This window comes from Rousettus aegyptiacus, unplaced genomic scaffold (genome assembly GCF_014176215.1).
Source record: "Rousettus aegyptiacus isolate mRouAeg1 unplaced genomic scaffold, mRouAeg1.p scaffold_m13_p_3, whole genome shotgun sequence".
In the NCBI taxonomy this organism is placed as follows: domain Eukaryota; kingdom Metazoa; phylum Chordata; class Mammalia; order Chiroptera; family Pteropodidae; genus Rousettus; species Rousettus aegyptiacus.
In genome coordinates, this window is record NW_023416306.1 from 98,841,484 (window position 1) to 98,858,088 (window position 16,605).

The 16,605-nt window shown below is 35.5% G+C and overlaps 1 protein-coding gene and 1 pseudogene across 7 annotated transcripts in view; both read right to left on the reverse strand.

The window, feature by feature from the left end:
* The window catches only part of AKAP6 (A-kinase anchoring protein 6), a 504,258-nt gene that overhangs the window by 298,131 nt on the left and 189,522 nt on the right, over nucleotides 1-16,605 (reverse strand). The gene's annotated exons all lie outside the window — the stretch shown is intronic.
* On the reverse strand, nucleotides 12,810-12,909 carry LOC118601083 (annotated as a pseudogene).

Here is a 16,605-nt window from a genome sequence, read left to right on the forward strand (position 1 = left end):
CCCCCCCCCAGTCTTTCTTATTGACACACTTTTTCCTCCAGCTAGCTAGAGTGTTGGCTGCTTATTGCTCTCAGCTGAGACCCTAGCTGGGAATTGCCCTCAACTACCTCACCCAAGGTCACAACCTTCCCTGGAGGTTTTTCACATCCAATGCCTGCTCAATGAAAGGGGGTGCAAAAAACCTGACAGGGAAGGGGTGGGGGCACAACTCTATGGATTTTCCTGTAGAAATGACTGAGGCTGCACTGTGATTCAAATCCTCCCCCTGCTTGATTTGACTCTCTCACCTCTCACAGGTGTTTTCCCAATGGCTCAACCAAATAAGCCTTTAGCATGCAAACCTCAGAGCCTCAGAATCTGCTTCCTCAAAACCCAACCCACAATGACAAGTACACTGTCAAACCTGTTCTTTCTTTTAAGGAGCAATCCACTAGACTTCTATATACTGAAATCTAAAAGGAATCTCATAAGAGCTATTTTTCTCACAACAATTGTGCCAGGACAAAAGTCATGACTCCAAAGGCCTGACACAATGCAATATATCTGTGCTTACTCAGTGGAGTCCAGGGACACAACGTACAGGTTTCATTCGTAGCCAAACTCCAGTCAGGGGGCAACAGCAAAAGAATGACTATAAAGTGGAGGCAGATGAGACAGATAATCAACTCTAAATACAGTTTACACCATGGATCAGGGTACAGGTTTCGATTAACACTAATTATGCAATGAAGACATTAGCTGCAGGCCTGGTGGGGGATAGAGAATTCTACCCATTTAAATTGGGTGAGAGAATGTTAAAAGAGTTTCCAATAAAAATTGAATAAAGGTGGAATACACCCCGAGGGCAAGTGATGCACTGGGTTGTAAAACTAAGTCCCAGCTGATAGCCATGGTTTTGAATTGTCCCACTGGTAGGAAAGTCTTAAACTATATATAAGAAGGTTCAGCATGGTAATTTATATTTTTGGAAATGGCATCCAGCTCTTACATTCTGGTCCACAGCATCTTACTATACACCTATCCATAAATGAATTGAAGCACTGCTCTTGAATCAAGTAATTTCTGCTTCCTTTAGTTGTATAAGTGACTGAAACACTAGGAAAATGTAGAAATAAGTGTAGAAGTGTGATATAAGCCATGGTACTTTGTGCTAAATTTAGTAGTAAGTTTTATAATTATGGAGATAATCTCCATTTATTATTTTAAATTTTAAACATGTGTTAAAGAATTTTAATACAATATTACCTTGAAGTTATCATCGGAAATGCTTAATAGATATCAGCTATGATTTTAATAAAATAATTTGATTAATTTTTAACAAAAAGTATCTAGTTTATCATACTTATAAATTTGGTGAATTACATTTTCTAATTCATCTAAGTGCATAGAAAGATCGGCTACTAAGCTATCCTATTATTTATCTAAGGTGTTTGAGATCATTAGATAGGTTAAAATTTTTTAGGGAATTTACGGAACTTTGTAAATGATATTAGTTTGTTGAAACTTATGAGCTAACTGAAAATTAACCAAAAAAACAGGGCAGTGACTGCTCTTATTTTTATACTAAACTTACTAGATGTAAAATAGGAGATTGATAAGATAAAATTAAAGCTTTCTACCTCAGTTCTCAAGAAATAGTTAAGTTTCATCTCCTACTGTCTGTTCAAACTGATCTCTCTATCACAGCAAACTTAAATATTTTGTTAGCGTTTGCATGTCTTAAAATTTCAGAGCGGGCAATTTTCTTCTCAGCTGCTTTAAATAGCTCCCTGATTATATTTCCAGAGAGATGAAGCTGACAGATCCAGTAGTAAAGAACTATGCCTTCTTCATTTGCTTGCTGATGTGAGTCCCAGCAACAGCAGTGATACAATTTATATGAAATAACTCACGAGTCGGACAAGGTAATCACATAGTTTTTTCCAAGAAGAAAATATTGTGAATCTAGAATTATAATGAAAGTCTAGTCTTGGTTTGATTAATGTTCAGTCTTTGGCAGGAAAGAGAGGAGTGTCTCTAAAACAGTGCATCTCAAATTTTCATGGGCATGAGTCACCTGGGGATCTCCTTAAAGTTAAGGTTCTGATCTAGTAAATCCGGGACAAGGAAGAGATCCTGCGTTCCTCATAGTTTCCCAGGTGTTGCCTAAGCTTCTGGTCCGTAGACCACACTGTGGATAGCAAAGTTCTAAACGTCAATACCCCAGCTGATGCTTTCCGGCTTTTTCCTCAGTGAAGATTCTCTATTGCAAGTGGCGCAAAGTGGGGAACTCCAGATTTAATATGGCATCAATATATTTGGAGGGATTGATGTTTCACCATTTGAGGATTTGTTTGTTGAAAGAGCAACTGAAGTTAAAAAAGAAATCTGTAATTCCCTAACAGCTACAAGTTGTTTTGTTAGAAGAAAAAAGATAGATAGACCTTAGGCTTAAAAGTGATAAAAAATGTCATATGTGCATGTCAATAAATATGTCTATTCTGATTATTAAGGTAAATGAAGGCATGATTTTTCACTGAAGAAACATACAAGGCAATCTGTATTTCATAACTTAGAAATATCTTTGAGCAGCATTTGTTTGGCTGACAGGCCAAGAGTATGCTTTTAAGTAACCTATTTCTCTTAAGAAGCAAGGTTAAGGAAAGCTAGGAAAGCTATAGAGAGCTTGTTTCCCTATCAACACTAGGTGGTGCTACAAACCAAGTAAAGAGTAAATGTACAGCCAATGCCTTCCCTTGCCAGATTGGATTCTTAATGATCTAATTGATCACTAAATCTTGCCTACTTTCTTACTGATCGATAGCAAAACTGATCTTGAGTTTACAGATTGCTGGACATGTCTTAGAGGTTTTCTACTTCTAGGAAACACTAAAGAATCTACTAGTAATTTTATGTCATATAACTCAACATTTTTTTTTCACATGCAAGAATATTTGTATGAAGCTGCTTTTTAAAATTCTTCTCAAATTACATGGGATAATATTAATAGTCACAAGGTTTGTGCTACATTGGCATACAAAGGAGGTTGTGAAAATCTCTTCCCTTGGAGATTTTTAAGAGCAACACAAACTCTTATTGATTTCCTGGATTAGTTTTCTAGGCCTACTTCAAAGCAAGTTGATGAACTTTACCAGACAATGCCTAGAAACTATTTCCTAGTAAAAGGTTTTGTGGCAGGACAGCAAAGCATTTCCCTATTAGCAAATCCCACGAGTCTGCGAGGAATGACAAAGCAGAGGGAAAATCAGCAAATTTTCTAGTGTAATGCCTAATTAATATCTCTTCCAATAGTGTCACTATAGAATTTAGGGCAATCTTTTTTACATATTCCGCTAAGCAGAGATTAATTTGAACTAAGCCTGCCTATTATTCATATGTTCTTAAGAATCACTTTAAATAAATAAATTATCTCAGATCAGTACCCTAGAAATAACAACATTGATGAAGGTGGTCTAGGATTGTTACAGCAAAGGAAGTGAATTCAATTAGAACACAGAACACTTGGGGATTGGCGAGTCTTTAGAGATTGTTGTGGTGATGGGAGGGTTCTGATTGGGGGAAATCATGAGGGTTTGGAGTACCTGGGAGAGGGAAAGGTGAGACAAAGCTGGGAGGTGGGAAGACAACAAAATACACCATAAACCAAAGTCCTGTTGTGCAGTCTGCTTAAGTCATAGTAGCCTGGGTGTGTGACCTAGCAGAGACCCTTCCTAACCTTTGATCTAAGCAAGAGACGGCATTCTGCAACATCCTACAATTACAGGTGCCTACATACAGACATGTAACTTGAATTGACAAAGTTTTGCTGCCAAGAAACTCCCAATCTAGTGTTTCTGTGCTACACAGATGAGGTTGGCTGATCTTCACTTCATGGAAGGGCAAGGCATCTCATAAGCCGACGATGTATTCATTTCCTGCACACAGAAAGTAAGGCATACAGGGATGAAAATGGACTGCAACACCTCAAAAAGCATAGAGTAAGGAATATTTTTGTCATGAAACAAGATCTTCTGAGCATGTCATTTCATTTCCTCTTCATTGACACCATTTGTAAATACTAATGGAGTACCTATTTTGTTCAAGGTGCCAGGGTTCTTCTCGTACTTAGGTTTGAATGGGCAAATTACAAGTCTTCCTAGGTTCTGAATGCTATTGTTTGGTTGGGTTCCAGCTTCATGAGATCTCCCTTTGCTGGTTTAGTTTTCCAACTCACCTGAATCCAACTCTTTGAAAGAAGGCAAGAATGAGGGGAGAAGAATAATATCTATAGCTAGCCAGGAATAGAAGGGCCAAAACCAACAGCTGAAAAGTTACTTGAAAAAGATAAGGGAAAAGAGAAATACTAGGGAAAAAAGGAAACAGCAGAAAGGGGGAAAAAAGAAGACTATAAATTAAAAGCAAATCAAACAGGGAAAACTTAACAGGCAATGACATAAGGAAAGAAATACAGAGGTGAGTCTGCTGTGAAGGTATCTGCCTGAAAGTGAGTTGAGGAAAAGCCTGAGAGTCTCATTGAAAAGTAAGAAGTGTGATGTAGCAGGAATCACAAAGCAACTTCTTGAGCTTCTAATCTGTCCTACACTGATGATCAGACACCGGAAAGTTACCCAAACAACCAAAGAAGAGAGTCACTACTGCTTTTAACCTAGCACAGTGCGGACAGTCAGTGATGAGACACAGTGTTGAAGGATCAACACTGGAGTCTCGATTCTGACATGCTCCAGTTATGTGTCCTGGGACAAATTGTCACCTCTCTAAGACTCCCTTTTCTTGTCCTGGAGAGTAATGCTTTTGCTTAAATGTTAGTCATTCTATTTTCATCTTTTATTATGTAAATTTTTCAAACATAGAAAGGCAGAGAGAACAAGATAATGAACCTCCATGTACCCAGCAGTAACAATTATCAACCCTTGGCCAATCTTGCTTCATCTATGTTCCCACTCACTCCTACCAACCTCAAATTATTTTGAAGTAAATCCTAAACATCCTGTCATTTCATTTAAATAACATTTGCATATGTATGGCTAAAAGACAAGAACACCTTTTTTAAAACACAACCACAATACCATTATTATACCCCTACAAAAATTAATTCCTTCGTATTATCAAACATGCAATCAGTGTCATTTTCTCAATTGTTATTTACATATTGTTTGTATAGCTTATATTTTGAATCAGGATCCAAACAAGGTCACACATTGATTAGTTAATACAGCTCTTATATCTATTAATCTATAGCTTTTCTCTCTCCCTTTCCCCTTTTCTCTTGGAAATTTTGTTGAAGAAGTAAGATTGTCCTGTGATGTTCATGTTTCATACAGTCTGGGTTTTGCTGACTGTACCCCCATAGTATTACTTAACACATTCCCCTCTCCCCTTTGTTTCCTGGAAATTGGTAGTCAGATCCAAAGGCATGATCATATTTAGGTTTCTTTTTTCTTTTTTTTTTTTTGGCAAGACTAATTTATGAACAGTACACTTTTATCAAGAGTTGCATATGGTTGTTTTTCTTTTTGTGGTTTTTATCAGACAATGAAAATCACTGTCAGCAGTCCTTACGGGGACATTTCTCCAGCCAATTTGACTACTTAACATATATTCTCCAGTAGATGCCTTAATAATGGCTCAGAAAGCAACATATCCTGATTTCTTGCAAGATTGTCTGTGGTTTTTATACCTGAAGTACAATTTGGCTAAATTTTTAGCTCCCATTTTCTTTCCCCAAGTTTCCTAAATATATTATTCTATTGCCTTTTGGTTAAAAAAAAAAAAAAAAAAAAAAAAAAATTTACAAATCAGTAGACAAAAATCTAGTGGCAAGCTCATATTCTTTTTCTTATTAATGACTTGGTTGTTTAGCCTGGATGACCCTAGTATTTTTTTTATTTGGTCCAATTTTTAAAAAATTTTCCAGGTAGATTTTTTTTGCCTCATATGTGTAGTTCCTTTGCAATACATAATTTTAAAACATTTTAAAATTTATTTCAAAATAGCTTTCATGAAGTAGAGATGTGAATATTGGTTCTATTCCACTATTTTAGCCTTCTTTTGGGGGCATGCTTTCATTGTCTGTAAAGCTGTTATTCTGCTCTTCTTTTTTTGTTTTTTTTAAATAATGATTTTGTATGGTAATCAACCTTTTCTGTTTCTCATTTTCTTTATTTTTTTGGCTACTAATAACACTTTACGGGTCTTTTCAATTACATATAATATAGGAAAATGTCCTAAGAAATAACACAACTAGTATAGCACCAGCAACACATATAATAATACAGCCTCCATCATCTGTGGAAAGTGAGTAACATTATTACTGTCTATGAATTACATGAAATCAGTTATTTATTCTTACTTTACTGAAGAAGAAACTATTATACCTAAAATTTTAAGTTTCAAGTTAACAGTAGGGTCATATTATAACTCTAAAGTCCTAATTATCAGATTATATATAAAGATGCATATAATTGGAATAAAAATTCATTAGCCTAACTTGAAGAACTGTCTTTTCTAAGTAGATTTTTCTCTGCCTTGGGTTCCTTTCAGAAAATAAAAGCAAATTTGATATATTTTTGACACCTAATTCAGCTTTAGGAATGTAAAAGAATTGCCATCTTGAATAAGTTAACTTTCTTTTATTTATGTTAGTGAATTTACCAAAGTTTTTCATTCACACTAACTTGCTATCAAGTAAGCATACAAAATAAGATGTGACTTTGATCACTGGGAAACATTTGTAGCAAAACTGATGGAATAATTGTGTGCAGAGTAAATAATTGTGAGCTGCTAAAACGATGACCAGGTCAGCCTTGCAAACCTGAGGGAGGGAGGTTTCAGGCAAGTGAACAGAAGAGAAATGTTTGAATTTTCTATTTTGGCATAATTTGAGTCCCAATTACATACTTAAGGTTCATAGCCTATGAACAGAGATGAAAATGCCAACAGGAACAATTCAGAAATTTTGCATTTATGACAGACGAGAAGCATGTGGTCCAGAGACTGAGCCCTGTCTGTACAGCGTCACCAGGCGCCTAAACTTTATCAAAACGTCAGCCCCAGCAGCGCATAGGGAAGCATTCCCAGTGTGCTCATAACACAAACATCTTTCTGTTTGGTTTCGTTCTCTCATCTTGCATTGTGTTGACGTCTGAAGTTGATCCTAGATGAACAAGAAGCTTGGGATTTCGGAATTCTGCCTGTCCCAGCCCAGTGCTGAGAATGAGAGGGAAGAGGCACTATCACCGTATTTGCTGAGTGAGAGAACTCTTCTCAGTGAGCCAAGGCAAGTTTCTAAGATTGAGCTGCCTCCACTCCATGGACATTTGAGAGCCAGACTGTGACAGATAAAATAGGGTTCAGAATCCTCATGACCTCACCTGATATTGCTAAAAATGCCCATCCCCATGGTGGGGGATCGGGGGTTGGGGTCCAGGCCCTTCCTCTCCCCATTTAATAAAAACAAACCTTTTCTATATTGAACTTCCTCCGGCCCTACTCTACAAATTGATTCAGTGGTCCTCAACCTTGTCTTCACCAAGAAAACTCTTTTGTTAACTCTCTTACTATATCCTATCCTTTCTTCCCATAACCCTATGTTTTGGAAGATTGTGCCTGTTGTACAAGCTAAATTTATTTGAAAATCATTATTTTTCCATTTTTCCATTTATTCACTGACAAATACAACTGTTTCTTAGAGCTCCATGACAAATATAAAAGTTATTCGTTACCTTGTGGGCTTGATAGAATTTCAGACAGAAGACAGAAAAAAAAAAAATCTGTGAAACTATATCATGGATAAATATATAATTCCATTAGGCTTTTTGAAGTTTCCAAAGTAGTTTGAAGACTATCATTTATTTGGATATCACAGATTGAAGAATATTGATTTTTTTTAGGTTAAATTCTATCTCCTAATATTGTTTTTTCCCTCCTCTTGGGTAAGATAATATCTTTCTTTGACTAAAATGCACATAATCATTAGCACTAAAGAAATAGCACGTCTACTAAGAGTTATATTTGAGGGGCATGGAAAGGATCCAATTCTCTGACTCTGGTCATGACCAGCCCTGCCTGCCACCCACAGATACGTGATAATTTAAGGAACCTATTTTGAAACAGATATTCTGACCCAGTCATTTGACAAACCATCATTAAACCATAATATAAGCTTGTTTACTTGAGATCCCACATCCATCAAAAATGTTTTTTTTCAGTTTGAGAGCATGATTCATTTTATAAGGCTTGCTATAAGCTACTTATTTTTGTTATTTGATAATGAAACAAAAAAGTTTTGCATGTTTACTTCTGAAAACAGATTTGGTGATTTGTTTACATAGTATTATAGTTTTTTACTCTGTATTTTGGGTTTGAGTTTTTATAAACAGAATTTCGATCTCTAGTTTGTTCTTTTTAAAGTGAAAATTGAACTACATTTCTGTGAAGTAAAGAGAGTATTTCCATTTTTCTTCTTCATTTTGAAAGACTTGCTAATGGCACTGTATTATATTCAAAGACTGCTCAACATTAAAATTAAACCATGAGGAATGTTGCATTTCATATAATGTTGCTTTTCACATAAGGTATTAAGATAATATCAAGACCAATTTCCATAGATCCTATTGGCCTTATCACTATTATAATTCTCATGCATTTATCACATCTTGAAAAAAATGTTAACTCTTAATCATTTTTACATTTTTGAAATGTATGTATAGCTGCCTGTTTCTATACATGTTCCTTCACCACTGAAAAGGCAGAAACAAAAAACCAACCAAATGACAATGACAAAGAACTTTAGCCCTTAAAAAAATGATGAGGTAAAAGTTACAACAAAATCCCTCCCTCTAAACTTTACTCTCATCGAAGTGGCCATTTCAGCATGTTCTGCTTTGAGCAATCATTTTCCCCAACCAACCCATTTTATCTAGGCAGATGTACAGTCAGTCACTTATGTGGGATTTATACTTCGTGTTCTTCCAAAGTAGGTTTGGGGCAGACTACGAGGGTTACACAATTAAAAATAAGGAAGCAGATCAGAGTCACTCTGAAGGGGACAGGGACCAGAAAGCTCACCATTTCTTCCCCCAGCATCAATCTCACAAAGAAAAATGCTAGAGTAAACAAATTTTGTTTCAATAGAAAGAGAAAGGCAAGCAAATTTATTTTCAAGGAAGAAGTTCTTGGGATTTTGAGTAAACCATGCTTGATGACAACTTGGCAAATAGAATGAAACACTATTCCAAGGGATAATTCTCATATCCACGTCATTCCATTGCTGCATGTTCAAGAAAATTACACTACTAAATTGTTATATATTCAAGAAAAACACACAAACACATTTTTAAATGAATAAAAGTAAGAAAATGAGTCAACATAAGGAAGCATTTATGTTGAGGGAAATACAGTTATCCATTCCAAACCTGTAATTACATGTATTTTTAACTATATAAAGAAACTGTGAAATAAAAAACAGTTCTGTAAGCACCTAAAAATGTATATTATCCACATCTTTTCATCTTATGTAAAAACCAAGTTTTCACTGTAATTCATCTCCATATTCATCTGCTCCAACGAACCATTGGTCCTTACATCATGTCACCTCATTCTCTACTGCTTCATATCAGCAAGTACAAGATGGAGTGTTGCCATGGTGGAAAGCCCTGTCATATAGGAATCAGGCTTCGGTACAGGAAAAGCTGTGCTCTGCCTGGAAACCTCACGGGGCTTGGGTTCCTGCAGAAGGACAAGCAATCTCACTGCATTACAATTCAGCACACGACTCGCTGGAGGACGGTCTGCCCTTTCGTAATTTATGAGCTCTCAGTTTCTTAGAGGACCCAGATACAAATGGAAGGTGGCGGGAGGGGCATCAACCTTAATTTCTCTAAATTATTTATTACCAGATGCTATTAAACATTTATTTTAAAAATGCAGCTAAAAATAAAAAATCTTGAGGGAGGCGACTGGGCGCGGATACACAGGGAAAGGACCTGGAAGGCATGTTCAGGCAGTGCGGGTAGATGCAGCCATCTTGGTTGCATCAAAATCTGGATAATGTGAAGCTATCTATACTTACGACTTTTTATGTAAATTCATAAAGTAAATTAGTGTGGTAAGTTCAAGTTTCACAGACGAGTTAAAGACAGAGACTCAAAGTTTTACTAAACAATTCATTTCTAAGGAATGTAGTCTAAGTTGGAAGCCATTCATGAGAAACACATTTATTTGTAATTTGGCTTAAAGAGTCAGTTTAAAAAACTCCATTATCACTAAAGGAATTTCAAATAGCTAATAAGCATTTGGAAGCCTACATTTCAAATGGCTCAGTTAGCCTATACAAGAATTTATTTCAAAATAAACTTCTAGATTAAACACTAGCTATCAAACTGAACTATAGTACTGGTTCAAACTTCATCTGAGGGGTAGTACAAATCCTGCCAAATCCTGACTGTGTCATTCAGAGTCATGGGATGTAAAGGAAAGGATGCTGGATGGAGAATCAGAAGACTAGAGGCTAAACTAGATTCTGCCCCTCGTTAGCTGTGTGAATCTGAGAACTCATTTAACTTCTCTGGGCCTCTGCTTTCTCATTCATAGAATGAGGAATGGGGTTGGATGATCTCTCAGGTTTTACCCCATTCTAATTTTAAAACAAAAATTATTCCACCTGTCTAAATGTACTGTATTTAAAAAATTCTCTTTATATTGGTGTATTTATGCTTACATCAATAAATGATGTTTCTAAAGCCAGAGGTCCCTTTCCCATGATGAAGTATCAAAGTCATGTTCTCCACCACTACCACATGGCACCATTAATCCTTATTTTTGGGTGGTAAACTAGATTGTAGAGGGTTTAAGGTCCTTGACTTCCATTCTTATAATTAACACTCGTTATCATGTGAATGTCACACTAAAACAGTAGCAACCTTCCTTTTATTTGTTTCAAGTATTTACAAATATTATTTCATTTCTAGAAACTACCTAGTAAAGTAAATGGTATTATTATTCCTATTTTGAATGGAAAAATTAAATTGGACTTAAAAAGGTTGGGTGACTTGCCCGGATAGATGTGAATGCCCTCTCACAATCAATCAACGGAATATTTATTGATAGTTTCTGGAGGACAGTTCTGAAATATGCACCAAAATGTAAGATATGCATAGCCTTATATCAAGCAATTCTAATATTAAATATTTTAGACAAGTATAAAAAGATATATGCTCTAAGATAATAATCACCACACTTTTTATAATAGGGGAAAAAGAAACAACTTATATACCCATTATTAGCAGACTAGGCAAATAAATTAAGGCACATTCAGGCAGTTGATTACTATGCAGCATTAGAAATGGTAACACAGAGCTATAGTTAATTAAATGAAAATATGGCCACAAGAAAAGAGGTAGAAAAAGTATAGGCAAAACAACAATCATCACTGTCTGACAGAACTTCTGCAGTTATGGAAATGTTCTGGGCTGTCGAATACAGTTGCCACTAACTACACTTAAGCATAACTAGTGAGATTAAGGAACTAACTTTTTTCAGTTTTATTTAATTTAAATTTAAATTTAAATATCTATGTGTAGCCAGTCCAGTGGCTACAATATTGGACAGCACAATATTTGTCCAATATTTGTTTTATGACTATGTGTTACTCTATAATTAGAAAAAACCATGAAATGCTTTGATTAAACATCATCAGCAACAACAAAAGATCAACCATCCTGTGCTTAGGAGACAACCAGAAGATCCAGGAGTGAACATCAACAACACATTTGGCTAAAGAGCTGCTTGCTGTGCCTGTAGTATGAGACCCCAGTCTGTGTTTTATATGCATGGTTTCCTTACCTGAGCATGACTGTGCTAATGTGGCAAGTTTCCTAAATACTGGTTCACGTACTAGCAAATAAATAGTTTTGTGCCAAGAAAGCTATATCCTTTGTGCTAGCTCTGCGGAATCGACCAGAAAGAAGGAGTGATAAATGGAAGAAAGCAGAAAATAGAAGCTAGAGCATTGCAAGCAGGGCCAGAGTTTTTGAAAGGGTGATAAATTATTCAACTCATTGAATGGATTTGTAGTGATTAGAAAGCTCGTGTTTTCTACTTATGAGTTCTGTATGTATTAAAATGTACTGAAGCAACAAAATATCTTATTTTCTCATATCTAGCCAGTATAAAATTTAGTCTTAGGAAATCATGCAAACTAGCTAAAGGCTCATTTGACCTTTAGACAGGCACAAAGCAGGAGGGATGTTTGTTCACAGGTATTTCCAAACTGCAATCTACTTGCAAATCTAAAGCAACATTTTACACAAGTCAATAATTTTTCCACAACTTGATTATTAGCTAGATAAAATATAACAATGGACCACTTCCCCACTTATGTTTTTCTTAATATTTTGCTATTTTAAACAAGTTATAATAAATATACCTATATAGAAGGCTTTTTTATATATTTAAGATTTAAAGAAGCCTTCTTAAAGACAGAATTGGCCCAAATTAGAGCATTCTTAATAGTAAAAACTGTAATTAACCAAGGTCCTCACATAATTGGATCTTTCCTTTATTCCACTTTTCTGGAGGAAAAAAACAAATCTCAATAAAAAGGATACTGAAGGAAGGAGGAAACTTGAACATAACTCTCTTACTATATCTAAATCTATTATTCACATTATTTTGTGAAGATGATATTCTAAGTGGTAACCTCAGCAGCTGTAATATCCTTAATCTTGGAAAAGACTAAGGTATGTTTAGTATTATGCACGTGAAGTGTGGGAATAAAGTATACTAATACATAGCAGAAATTTTTTTGCATGATATAAAATCAAAATTCCTTTATTTTATTCTTGTGCAAGGGCCATGCTAATCTTCTCTATACCGTTCTAATTTTAGTATATGTGCTGCCGAAGTGAGCTCTTATTTAATTCTTTTAACTAAAAATGTCAAATGAAATACATCCTGTCCCTTGCAGGTCTCATTAATTAAAACTGTATTTCATTGTGCTTTAATAGCCAAAAGCAAATCATAGAAGAGTGTATTATGACTGTCAGTATATACAGTGGACACGAATCTAACACATAACTTGCCAGCTCACTCTGCCATAGTCACAAAAGTAGCAAACGGTTATGTGGACTGAGAAATTATAATCATAAGCAGAACTACTAACATTTATGTGGCACTTGAGAGATTTCCAAGTTCTTCTAATAAATGATCTGACTTGATTTTTAAAATAGCCTTTAGATGTAAATATTTATAGCTAAGGAGATTAAGGCTTGTAGAAATTACTGAATTGCTTGGTATCTTAACTTCTATTGAGTAGCGGAGGCAGTATCAGAACTGGGCCTACCATCTCCAATCTTGGGGTCTTTCCACTTTGTCTCACTCCTGGCACTGGGCCAGCAGAAAAGAAGGGAAGCATGAGGACAGGGATGACGACTGATTGTCACTGATTTGAAGAAACCCCATTACAGCATTATAAACTGGCAGATACTAACAAGGCATCAATCTTTCATTACTCCCAATGTGCTTCTGAAATCTCTGCAGCAGCTTGAACTAAATGAGGCACCATCAAGAAAAGGGACTGGGACATCCCAATATGCCCTATAAACTCTAGAAGACAGCCTCAACCCAGTTTTAAGAATATCTTCAATTGTTTTAGCAATTAAAACCCATGTGCTTAGAATCTAGTTTCTTCTGCTTGAATTAGGTTAGTAATCACGCCTTGTAACTTGAGGTAAAAACTCAAAGTTTATTGGCAGGGCCTCTTTCTGAAGCCTTTTTCTCCCATCTACCTTTTATGGGCCCAAAGCCCTCTTCTCCACCAAAAAAACTTTTCTAAGAAAGCCCCTGGTATTTATTCTTGATGTGAATATACTTATACCAGCAACATTTATTTTTAATGCTTTATCTGTAATTATAGAAGACGTGGAGGATAGAGGAAATGCAGGCAGACTGGGATGTTCATTTTTTAAGATGAAGATCTCTCCTGCAATGTCACCATCTACCTGGGACTGGGCGGCTCCCCCAAAGCCTGTCACGTTAATGTTTGTGAAGAAACCTAATGCAAGCAAGAATCCAGATGACTATTTTTACTAAACATAAGACTGTGGAATCAAGTATACATTTTCAGTATAGCTCTTTCTCAGAATATTCCCATTTTGAAATCGGGAAAAGATAAATTGAAAAAGCAGTACGATATAATAGTATTCTGTAAGGGTTAACTTGGAGTCCCTGTGAATAGGTTTCAAAGGGTCTCTTGAAACAGTATTCAAAATAGTATGGGAATGTGTGTGCAATATCTTGAGAAGATGGTTTATAGTTTTCATTATATTCTCAAAGAAATTGCTAATCCAAAAACGGTTAGCAGAGACTTTAGGATTAGAAAAACCTAGTTTTTATTCCTAGCTCTACTACTTTCTACCTGTGTGACCACAGACAAGTCAATTAACCTCTCTGTGCCTCAAGTTCCTCAACAGAGGTCTAATTATTATAGTAAGAATTAATTGAGATAATGCATGGAAATCACTTTGAAGACAGCAAAGCATAAATGCTAGGTAGCCGGTTAGTATTATTACTAGCAGAGTAAAAGACTGAACTTTAAAAGAAGATCTTTAAAAGAAAGGACGAGTCCTTATCCAGATACAGAAAGAAAAGATTGAGGATCAAAGCCATAGTCTTTACAGAAATTACAATATGCTTAGGGTATGTGCCTGGTTTTCTTTGCAAAATATTAGGGCTTGGAGAAGCCCTGTAGTTCCCTCATTTTAAAAATGAGGAAGCTAAGAACAAGAAAAGGGAGGCATTGCCACATCATCAGGTTAGTGCCAGAATTTGGACACTGGGTTTTGGTTCTATTCCAAGCAGCTAAGAACAAAAAGAAGTTGCCACTGAGGTACTGCCGTTATCCAACTACAAACAAAAACCACTCAGCTTCACCTGATTTATATACCTTTTTTCCTCTCCTGCAAGAGGACCTTTGGTCCTGGGTATCATTAATCAAAATGTCAGTGCATTTCATTTCCAGTTCTTTCCACTTTTCTTTATTACAGAAAAAGCAGTGTGCATGGACAGATTTGTGACTCATTTAAATACACTGGTGTACCCGTTTTAACCTTCGAAGCCAAGACTCCCACTGTAGAAGCTGTTAGAGAGACATGTCATGAGCAACTGCATTTCCATGCCAGCTCTCGCTCAGGCAGAGAATGGATGTAAACAAATATTAAACTGCCAAATAGTCTATAATGGAGTTAGATTCATAATTCCACTTCCTCTCAAACATAAATATGTGTTACACCAGAGATTTAAAAGAATTGAAGTGAATTAAAGACTTGCGTAAGACTTTAGAGATTTAATTTGGCTCAAACTTCAAGTTACAGTAACTAGAGTCTGTTGTCTTTGAAGGAACTTAATAAAGGCTACTCATCATCTCATTCTTATTAAGAAAAATGTCAAGTTTTGCTCTGAGTTAATTCCAGCAAAATTCCATTTGTTTGGCTAAGCCCTAACACCAAAACTTCTGTGAACAATTATATTAATTTAAAAATGCTTATAAATACACTCTGTTATTTCACTGAAATATCTTTGGGAAATTATGGTCTCCCTGGCATGCTAATGCCACTTGGAGAAGAAGGGAAAGTTAAAAAATGGTAACGTGAGAATTCAGTCAATCAATTGGCCAGAAAGGCAGTTTTATACAAAAGAAGTGGGAAAACTTTCCCTTTAAAAGCTTTTAGATTTCCTAGAGGAAATTAGAAAACAATATATGACAAAGCAAATAAGAATGCAAGATTGCAAACACTGATGCTAAAGTATGGATCAGGAGAGTAGGTGCTGTCTGAGCAGCATGGGATAAGAGGATCCAGGAAAGCTTGACAGCAGAGTTGTGTGCTAGGCTTAGGTCAATGGTGGGGATGAGAGTAATTGTGAGTCTAGAATTTGTGCTGCAATGTTAACCAGGGTCATGATATAAGGGGAATATAGTCATCTTCTTAAATAGCTTCAGTTTGACATAAGGTTTTTGTTTACTATCTTTGGCTAATAAATCTGAAAAACAATATATCAATAAAAGACTAAAATAAAACAAAAGAACCTAAGTTTAATAAGAAATATAACATACCACATTTGCTTTTTAAAATAAAAGCAGAGACCATAAAATTCTATTAAATAAACACATAGTCTTTATAAAGCCCGTGCTTTATACTTCAATAAATTTGTTCTGGAAACCTGCAACACATTTATGGAATTGCATTTTAAAAGATGTACGGAATTTTAGGATTACCACATTAAACAGTTATGAAATATTATTCTTATTTATAATCCTGTGGCAGACAAAAAAACGTAATTGCTTATAGATCTGCAGAAACAGCTAAGCCCAACAATTTTTAAACCCTAAGACAAACAATAATAACAAAACAGATGTCCACCAGCTCTAAGAAAATTTACCATGATATATTTTTACATATCTACAACTTAAATTATGAATATTTAAAAAGAAACTTAAAAAAAATATAGGCACCTCAGGCTTATAATTAATTGAGAAGAGATACATAAAGATCATAAGAAGCAGAAAAGAAAGAAAAAAGGAACACATGTAATCATATACATACAAAATAA